This window comes from Syngnathus typhle, linkage group LG5, assembly GCF_033458585.1.
Source record: "Syngnathus typhle isolate RoL2023-S1 ecotype Sweden linkage group LG5, RoL_Styp_1.0, whole genome shotgun sequence".
NCBI classification, from domain to species: domain Eukaryota; kingdom Metazoa; phylum Chordata; class Actinopteri; order Syngnathiformes; family Syngnathidae; genus Syngnathus; species Syngnathus typhle.
Window position 1 is genome coordinate 1,477,501 of NC_083742.1, and position 8,727 is coordinate 1,486,227.

Genomic DNA, 8,727 nt, shown 5'->3' on the forward strand with positions numbered 1-8,727 from the left:
TTACGTACCGTCCGGGTCCCAGTCAAGAAGAGCCCGCTTCCTGATCCCATCTTAGCCAAGTTAGATACAACTTCCGGCCCCAGGATCGGGTGGTAGAATGGTTCGTTATCCGCGGTCAGTCCCACCTCGAAGCCCTCCATTCCATAAAACGGCCTAACCGTTTCCCATTTACTCCTGAAGTGCCTATCCACCATCTCCAGCGGCAAATCACACCTCTGGGGCGTCATACCATATAAGATCCGCCGTGCCAGCCCCTTCCTTGCCTCAGAATAGCCGCGCTGCTGGTGGTAGAACACTCTCCTACGTCGAACGAGACGCCTCGCCCAACCCGTCTTCCATTGGTCTCGAGGTCTGGACCTCGCGGACTTTGTCGGCCACACTACCTTACCCCCTAGGCCTTTCATGAGATCCAAAGCAGAGGACTCGATCAGGCTAGGCTCCCGACTTGCTTTCTTGACTAAGGCAGCGGTGGCCCGATGCTCCACTCCCCCCGCCAGCAGCTCTTCCAGAACTCTATTCTCCACCAGATATGGAAGCGACGGGGGGGAGGTCCATTTCTGGGGCGTCGCCCTGGCAGCCAGGGCTCGCCAACGCACACCAGACGCACCGCCTGCTGCACGTCCGCACAGGGACCCCCACTTCCACCTCACCTGCTCTCCGGACTTGCCCGTTCCCAACATCCGGGCCACCATCACATTCTTATGCTTATGATTCCTGTACTTCTCCATAAGCTTTACCATCCGAGCCTCCTCCTTCACGCTCCACTTCCTCTCTCTCTTTGGACCCTTACGTTCCCGGCTCCGCTCTTTACGAGCCGTGAACCACTCCGCTGCATGGGCCTGCCGCTTATGCTGAGACACTCCAACAACCGTCCGAAAACGGCGCCCTCAGTGATCGCAAGCGACCCCTTGTTCGTCACCCACCCTGCGCACGCCTCGGCATTTCGAGACATGACACCGAATAGCATGACTGTTTTCACCGCGTCTTTCGCACTCACGACAACCGTACACGATGGAGACACCCGCATGCCGGGAAGCGCAATGCAACCCCAACCTACGCATACCAACCACACGTGCCCCACACAGTGGGCAGTCCATGGACTCTCGAGGCAGATACACCAAGACTTGGTCCGGAGGCCTCGGTCCCCTCACACGCCGTTTCTTGGACGGGCCCTCTCCCGTCTCATTATCCACGCCAACACGGAGAGCAGGCTGCAACGCTAGCACGACCTCCGCCACCCCAACTCTCATACCAGAAGCAACGGAGGCCATTGATTCAGACACCACTGAGGAGTTCTCAAGAGCTTCGCCAGTCAGGGTCCACCCGCTCCTTCGGCTCCTCATGGCCCGTAGAAGTGACTACAAGCCGTTTGGGGACCCCAAGCAATGCCTCCGGTGGTTGGTCCCCATGGCCCCCGGAGAGGTTGATTCGCTGGCCGCGCACGTGCCCAACCTCAAGCACGCCACAGGGAGGTCGCTCGAGCAGCAACAGCCCCTCTCCGAGCTGCGCCTCAGCTGATTTTGGTAACCCAGAACGGCTATCCTGGGTAGTCCGTAAGATATCAGACATGCCTACGGCCTCACTACCGTGAGAACACACAAGACAACAAAGTGTCCCAATTCTGTTGGGCTATACATCGAGATCAACCCCGGGCAGCCGTCCGCTAGGCCGCGCAGCCTAGCAACCAACTTGATAGTCACCGCAACCCAACCCACTAAGGAGAGGCCTGCCACACAGTGTCAGACTCGCCCCCGGTAAAGCCAGCCAACGGACGACTTGCAACCCAACTGCCCGGAGCTACAAAGGCCCAGAGAGCCTACGGCAGAGCTATGGAGCTCATCGACAGGGAGAAAAGCGGCCTGCAACAAACCAGCCACCTCTCCCCGTACATCACATACTCGCCCCAAGAGGATTTGAGAAACACCTTTAAGCAAAGGCCCAAACGAGCACACAGGTATCCACGTGACACCCACCCACTCAGCCTGGCCTCCGTTCCATACCACTCGGCGCCGCCCACACCAGTGCGCAGATTCGGGTCATCTCGGTCTCGCTACCATACGGTCACACCTTGCATACCAACAGAGCGCTGAGCGAACGCTAAGCCAGCCTACAGAGGTGTTAGAGTGCGACTCACAGGGAGAGTGTTGGAATAATTTAAGTAAAGCCTTGTCATTTATGAGTTTATGGCTTTCCTTTCATCTAGTTTCTTTCTCATTAGTGACAGGGATTTCTTTTGATCCCTGTGGATTGTATCCTTCCTGTCCTTATGTTATCTGTGTGTTTTTGTTCCTGTAAGAGGCCTTCATTAACAATGAGCAGAGCTTATTTGCATAGGCGAAATGTTCTTAATTGGTTGAAAGAAACTTCATTCCTTTTAGTTAACTGTAGGTTTGGTTCATAGATGGTTACAAGTTATCCCATATTTACTCAATGTTTGTTCAAGTGTTTAGGACAAGTCACTCATTCTTATTGCGTGTTAATTTACTAAGTAGATAAAGTCTAGCCAAGGTTTAGTTGCATTGTTCCACAGGAGTTACCTGATCTCGCTCGCGGACGACTCGGCCAACAACTGGAGGAGAACAGATGGACAAACTCTGCGGGGGTCACGGGCCGACAATGAAGTGCTAATTCACACCACACTACATTCCTTAGCTAATCAACGTTGCTACAGACACAATCTCCCCTCCCTTTAGTGTAGCAACGCCTCTGTAACCAGGGAAACCAAAACATTAAATAGAGGAGCACGTGGAGGGAGAACTCAGAATTGATGGAGATTGTAACCGAGTTTCCTCTCTCTATCGTTCTCCTCGCGAGTAAACCTGTTCTGGTTCTTTTCTCCTCTTCCTTCCAGCGTGTGGTTAAATGTCTGATGGTATTTAGACCTAACAGAGAGGAACCGTCCGCCCAACGTCAACCTAGGTTGAGGCCGGCAGGGGCCCTCTCCAAGGCGAGCCTATATTGCCAGTCGGTCAGTTTGGGAAAGTTGGGGGGGTACCCGGTGGCCGTCGGGAACAGACAGGGACCGGTCGTTAGGGAGGGGGTAAGTTTGGCCGCTGGGAACAAGCGCCCACCCTGGGGAGTTTACATATGAGCCAAAGCCGGGAACAGACATAAGCTCAGGAGCCTCGCAGTCTCAAAGATTTTCATCCCACCATCAGAGATATCAGACTGTCACAGAGTCCGAGACACTACCGAACACAAGTAGGGCTCAGGGAGAACATTCTCACCTTTCGGGTCAGGAAGGTCGCCCAGCCATGCAGCCCCTTCCCACAGTCTGCACGCCTACCGATTTGATGAGCCAGGACGGCAATTCTGGCCAACACCTTGTCACGCACTGTGCAGGAGGATAATGTGAGGGCGCCGTTCCCCCTTAGGCTGATCGCGTTGGCCGGGTAGTGCGGGGTATCTGAAACCGCACAGCCGTTACCAGCGGGCACCATGAGGAGGTGCAATCTTACATGACGCGACTGACAGCCAAAGATCAGCCCGCCTCCGGCTGCTCCTTTGAGCGACTGCCATGGCCCGTGACCCCCGGCTTACATGCTTAAGAGAGTCATAGTTACTCCCGCCGTTTACCCGTGCTTCATTGAATTTCTTCACTTTGACATTCAGAGCACTGGGCAGAAATCACATCGCGTCAACACCCACCGTGGACCTTCGCGATGCTTTGTTTTAATTAAACTGTCGGATTCCCCTGGTCCGTTCCAGTTCTAAGCCAGCTGCTTAGCGTCGGCCGAGGCCACCCGCCGGGAGCGCACCGAGCGGACGGCCGCCGAGCGCGCCCGCCACCCGACACCCCCCGCGACACCGCCTTCACCGACGGCCGGCGACTGCGCTCGCCGGGGAACGCGCGCCGGAGCCACCAAGCGCCCCCCGCGACCTACACCGGGTGGCCTGCGGGAAAGGGGCAGGGCGGGGCGGGCTTTCGCCCGACACCCACCGCAGACCCCGCGACCCACCGCCCGCCCGGGAAGCAAACGAGAAAGCACCGGCGCCTGACCGACGCACGCCTGGACCCCCACCGAACTAACAGCGCGCACGAAACCGCCTGATCCAACGGGGCGAGCGACAGGGCGGCCGCTCCCCCAGCCGCGGACGCGCCCAGCCCTGCTTCTCACCCCAGCCTGACCGACCCAGCCCTTAGAGCCAATCCTTGTCCCGAAGTTACGGATCCGATTTGTCGACTTCCCTTACCAGCCTTGTTCTAACATGCCAGAGGCTGTTCACCTTGGAGACCTGCTGCGGATATGGCTACGGCCTGGCGTGAGATTTATACTGTCTCCCCCGGATTTTCAAGGGCCGACGGGGGCTCACCGGACGCCGCCGGAACCGCAACGCTTTCCAGGGCGCAGGCCCCTCTCTCGGGGCGAACCCATTCCAGGGCGCCCTGCCCTTCACTAAGAAAAGAGAACGCTCCCCGGGGCTCCCGCCAGCTTCTCCGGGATCGTTTGCGTTACCGCATCGGCGGCCTTCCTACTCGTCGCGGCCTAGTTTCCGTTCCCTTTTTGCCGGCGACGGCCGGGTGTGGGCCCGACGCTCCAGCGCCATCCATTTTCAGGGCTAGTTGATTTGGCAGGTGAGTTGTTACACACTCCTTAGCGGATTCCGACTTCCATGGCCACCGTCCTGCTGTTTATATCGACCAACACCTTTTCTGGGCACTGATGAGCGTCGGCATCGGGCGCCTTAACCCGGCGTTCGGTTCATCCCGCAGCACCAGTTCTGCTTACCAAAAGTGGCCCACTGGGCACTCGCATTCCACGCCTGGCTCCAGGTCAGCGAGCCGGGCTTCTTACCCATTTAAAGTTTGAGAATAGGTTGAGATCGTTTCGGCCCCAAAGCCTCTAGTCATTGGCTTTACCAGATAAAACTGCATATAGTTCGAGTGCCAGCTATCCTGAGGGAAACTTCGGAAGGAACCAGCTACTAGATGGTTCGATTAGTCTTTTGCCCCTATACCCAGGTCGGACGACCGATTTGCACGTCAGGACCGCTGCGGGCCTCCACCAGGGTTTCCTCTGGCTTCGCCCTGCCCGGGCATAGTTCACCATCTTTCGGGTCTCATCGCGCGCGCTCGAGCTCCACCTCCCCGACGCTGCGGGCGAGACGGGCCGGTGGGGCGCCTGACCCATGGGAGCGCGCCGGCTCCTCACTTTCATTGCGCCGGAAATAGGGGTTCGTTCGTGCCCTCCGACTCGCGCGCGTGTTAAACTCCTTGGTCCATGTTTCAAGACGGGTCGGGTGGGCTGCCACAATCGCCGCGGACCCCTGACGTCTACTTCGACGACCGATCCCCGCCCTAGCGGCGCGACAGGCCAACGCGCACCGAGAACAGTCCGCGCCTTTCGGCCGCGCCTGGGGCGAAGGGGCCCCGTCCTAGTTCGGAAGGCACAGCAAGTACTTCCACGTCCCCGGGGGGAAGCGGCAAAGTCGGAGTAAGGAAAGCGCTGTACAGCGCGGGTGCGGAAATGGCCGGAGAGCCCGAAGGCCCCCCCGCACCGCCCCGCCGCCTGCGCCACCTTCGCCCCAGACCCTTCCAAGCCAACCCAGGGACGGTCGCGACGCACACCACGGGGGAAGTGCGCCCGGCCCGGGGACGTCCGACTCCGAGAACGCACGCGTGAAGGCCAGGCCCCCGAAAGGGTCAGCCCCCCGCGACGCCCCAGGCGGCCGCCAATACCAGCCGGCCGCCAATACCAGCCGGGTTGAATCCCCCGATCGGACTGCGTGGTCCCCACCCGTTTACCTCTCAACGGTTTCACGCCCTGTTGAACTCTCTCTTCAAAGTTCTTTTCACCTTTCCCTTAAGGTAATTGTCCTCTATCGGTCTCGTGCCAGTATTTAGCCTTAAATGGAGTTTACCACCCGCTTTGGGCTGCATTCACAAACAACCCGACTCCGAGAAGGCCGCGCCCCGGCGCGCCGGGGGCCGCTACCGGCCTCACACCGTCCCTGGGCAGAGCCTCCATCAGAAGGACTCGGGCCCCCTCCGGGCGGTGTCGGGCGCAACGACCTTCTGTACGCTACATTTCCCGCGCCCAAAGCCGGGCGGGGATTCAGCGCTGGGCTCTTCCCTCTTCGCTCGCCGCTACTGAGGGAATCCTGCTTAGTTTATTTTCCTCCGCTTAGTAATATGCTTACTAAATTCAGCGGGTCGTCTCGTCTGATCTGAGGTGGGAAATGAGGGGGTAGTAGGCGCAGCCGGCCCTCCGCCGAGGCGGGGCGGGCTCGCTGGATCTTTCCGCGCCGACCGTCCGCGGTGGGAACGGGACGCGGGCAGCGCGATGGTCGCTAACTCCACCGGCAGCCGCGCCCGGACCCATTGCGGGAGGGTCGACGGGGAAGCGGACGTCGCGGGTCTGCACTTAAGGGGACGAAGGTCGCGCCCCGAGACTCGGTCGTTGCGGCCCCCCCGAGCCCGCACGCCTCACGCGGAAGGTCATACGCCACCGGCGGCACGAAAGACGCCTCCCGCAACGCGGCAGTCGGGAAAGGCTATTCGGATAGTCGAGCAGAGTGGGACAGCACATCCCGCGGTGCCGTCTGGTTAGGCAAGGGTTTGAGAAACAGCATTCGCGGTAGACCGGCGCGGCCGGCGGACGCCCACGCGGCGTGCCACGATCGGATCGCGCGCTCGGCCTCCGTTGATTTCCTCTAGGTGCGTAATTCGGGGCGTCTCGGTCTCGCTGCCGTACGGTCGCGCCAAGGCCTGCGGGGGCGGCGCGTAGCGCACGCTCTCGCAGCGGCCGAGGCGCTAGAGTGCGACCCGCAAGTGGGGAGGAACCGTCCACCCAACGCCGGCGCGAGCCGGGGCCGGTGGGGGCCCTACCAAGGCGGGTCATGAGTGCCAGTCGCTCAGTTCGGGAGAAGGGGAGGGTACTCGGAGGCCCGCCGGGAGCAGACGGGGGTCCGGAAGCTGAGGGGGGTGAAGGACGGCGGCCGGGAGCAGACGGCCGTCCCCGGGAGGGGGGTGTTTGTTCACGTGCGGACGCCGGGAGCAAGCGGCCGTCACGCGATTCTGCCAGTCGTTCCCACCGGCCTGTGTTTAAGGAGGCGGCCGGTCCTCCGTCCTTGGATGGATAACATTCGCAGATTTTCGCCCGACCTGTGTTTAAGGAGGCGGCCGGTTCCTCCGTCCTTGGATGGATAACATTCGCAGATTTTGGCCCGGCCGGTGGTTTGAGGAGGCGGCCGGTTCCTCCCTCCTTGGATGGATAACATTCGCAGATTTTCGCCCGGCCTATGTTTAGTGAGGCGGCCGGTCCTCCCTCCTTGGATGGATAACATTCGCAGATTTTCGGCCGGCCTGTGTTTATGGAGGCGGCCGGTTCCTCCTTCCTTGGATGGATAACATTCGCAGATTTTCGCCCGGCCTATGTTTAGTGAGGCGGCCGGTCCTCCACGGAGAGCGACCCGCAAGTGGGGAGGAACCGTCCACCCAACCCCGGCGCGAGCCGGGGCCGGTGGGGGCCCTACCAAGGCGGGTCTCATTGCCTGTCGGTCAGTTCGGGAGAAGGGGGGGTACTCGGAGGCCCGCTGGGAGCAGACGGGGGTCCGGAAGGTGAGGGGGTGAAGGATGGCGGCCGGGAGCAGACGGCCGTCCCCGGGAGGGGGGTGTTCGCTTACGTGCGGGCGCCGGGAGCAGGCGGCCATCACGCGGTTCTGCCAGTCGTGTTTAAGGAGGCGGCCGGTCCTCCACGAGATTCTGCCAAACGTTCCACCGGCCTGTGTTTAAGGAGGCGGACGGTCCTCCCCGTCGTTCCGCCCGCCTGTGTTTAAGGAGTCGGCCGGTCCTCCACTATTCCTTCCTTGGATGGAAAACATGTAGCACTTTGAAAATTTTCGAGCAATGTGGCACTTTGAAAATTTTCGAGAGTTTTTGTACTTAGAAAAATTTTCGCTCTTGCACTTCCAGAGTGCTTTGCCGTAGCTCCTAGGTTCGCTGTCCGAGCAGGTGAACACTTTTTGGGGGCGGAACACAACGCTAGAGACACCAGCCGCCTGGTTCTCGGGGCAACATTTTGTGTTCCCCACACTCGTTCTGACTATATTTTGCGATTTGGGGGTAAAGGTAATGAGTACAGTGACTAGGGGGACCAACTCATCGTACTCTGGCGCACCAACAGACCAAAGCTGGTACTGCAACTACCCCTGGTACCCCAACCCCTGGTACCTGAAGGGACTTTGAAAATTTTCGCCAAATTTCGGAGGGAGCTCCAGGGCGAGAGGCTGATTTTTTGCTATTTGCGGCCGACCGAGGAACCAGCGCGGAGCGGACACTTTACGGCGCAAGAGCTGTTGGCACTTAGAAATTTTTCGCCAAAGTTGGCGCGAGCTCCAGGGGGAAGAGGCTGATTTTCTGCTATTTGTGGCCGACCGCGGGAACCAGCCAAAGCGGACACTTTACGGCGCAAGAGCCGTTGGCACTTAGAAGTTTTTCACCTGAGTTGGCGCGAGCTCCAGGGGAAGAGGCTGATTTTCTGCTATTTGTGGCCGACCGCGGGAACCAGCCAAAGCGGACACTTTACGGCGCAAGAGCCGTTGGCACTTAGAAATTTTTCGCCAGAGTTGGCGCGAGCTTCAGGGGGAAGAGGCTGATTTTCTGCTATTTGTGGCCGACCGCGGGAACCAGCCAAAGCGGACACTTTACGGCGCAAGAGCCGTTGGCACTTAGAAGTTTTTCGCCTGAGTTGGCGCGAGCTCCAGGGGAAGAGGCTGATTTTCTGC

The 8,727-nt window shown here is 59.6% G+C and overlaps 1 pseudogene; it reads right to left on the reverse strand.

The window, feature by feature from the left end:
* The window catches only part of LOC133154878 (28S ribosomal RNA), a 9,754-nt pseudogene extending 3,577 nt beyond the window's left edge, over positions 1–6,177 (reverse strand).
* Between the last annotated feature and the right edge of the window lie 2,550 nt (positions 6,178–8,727).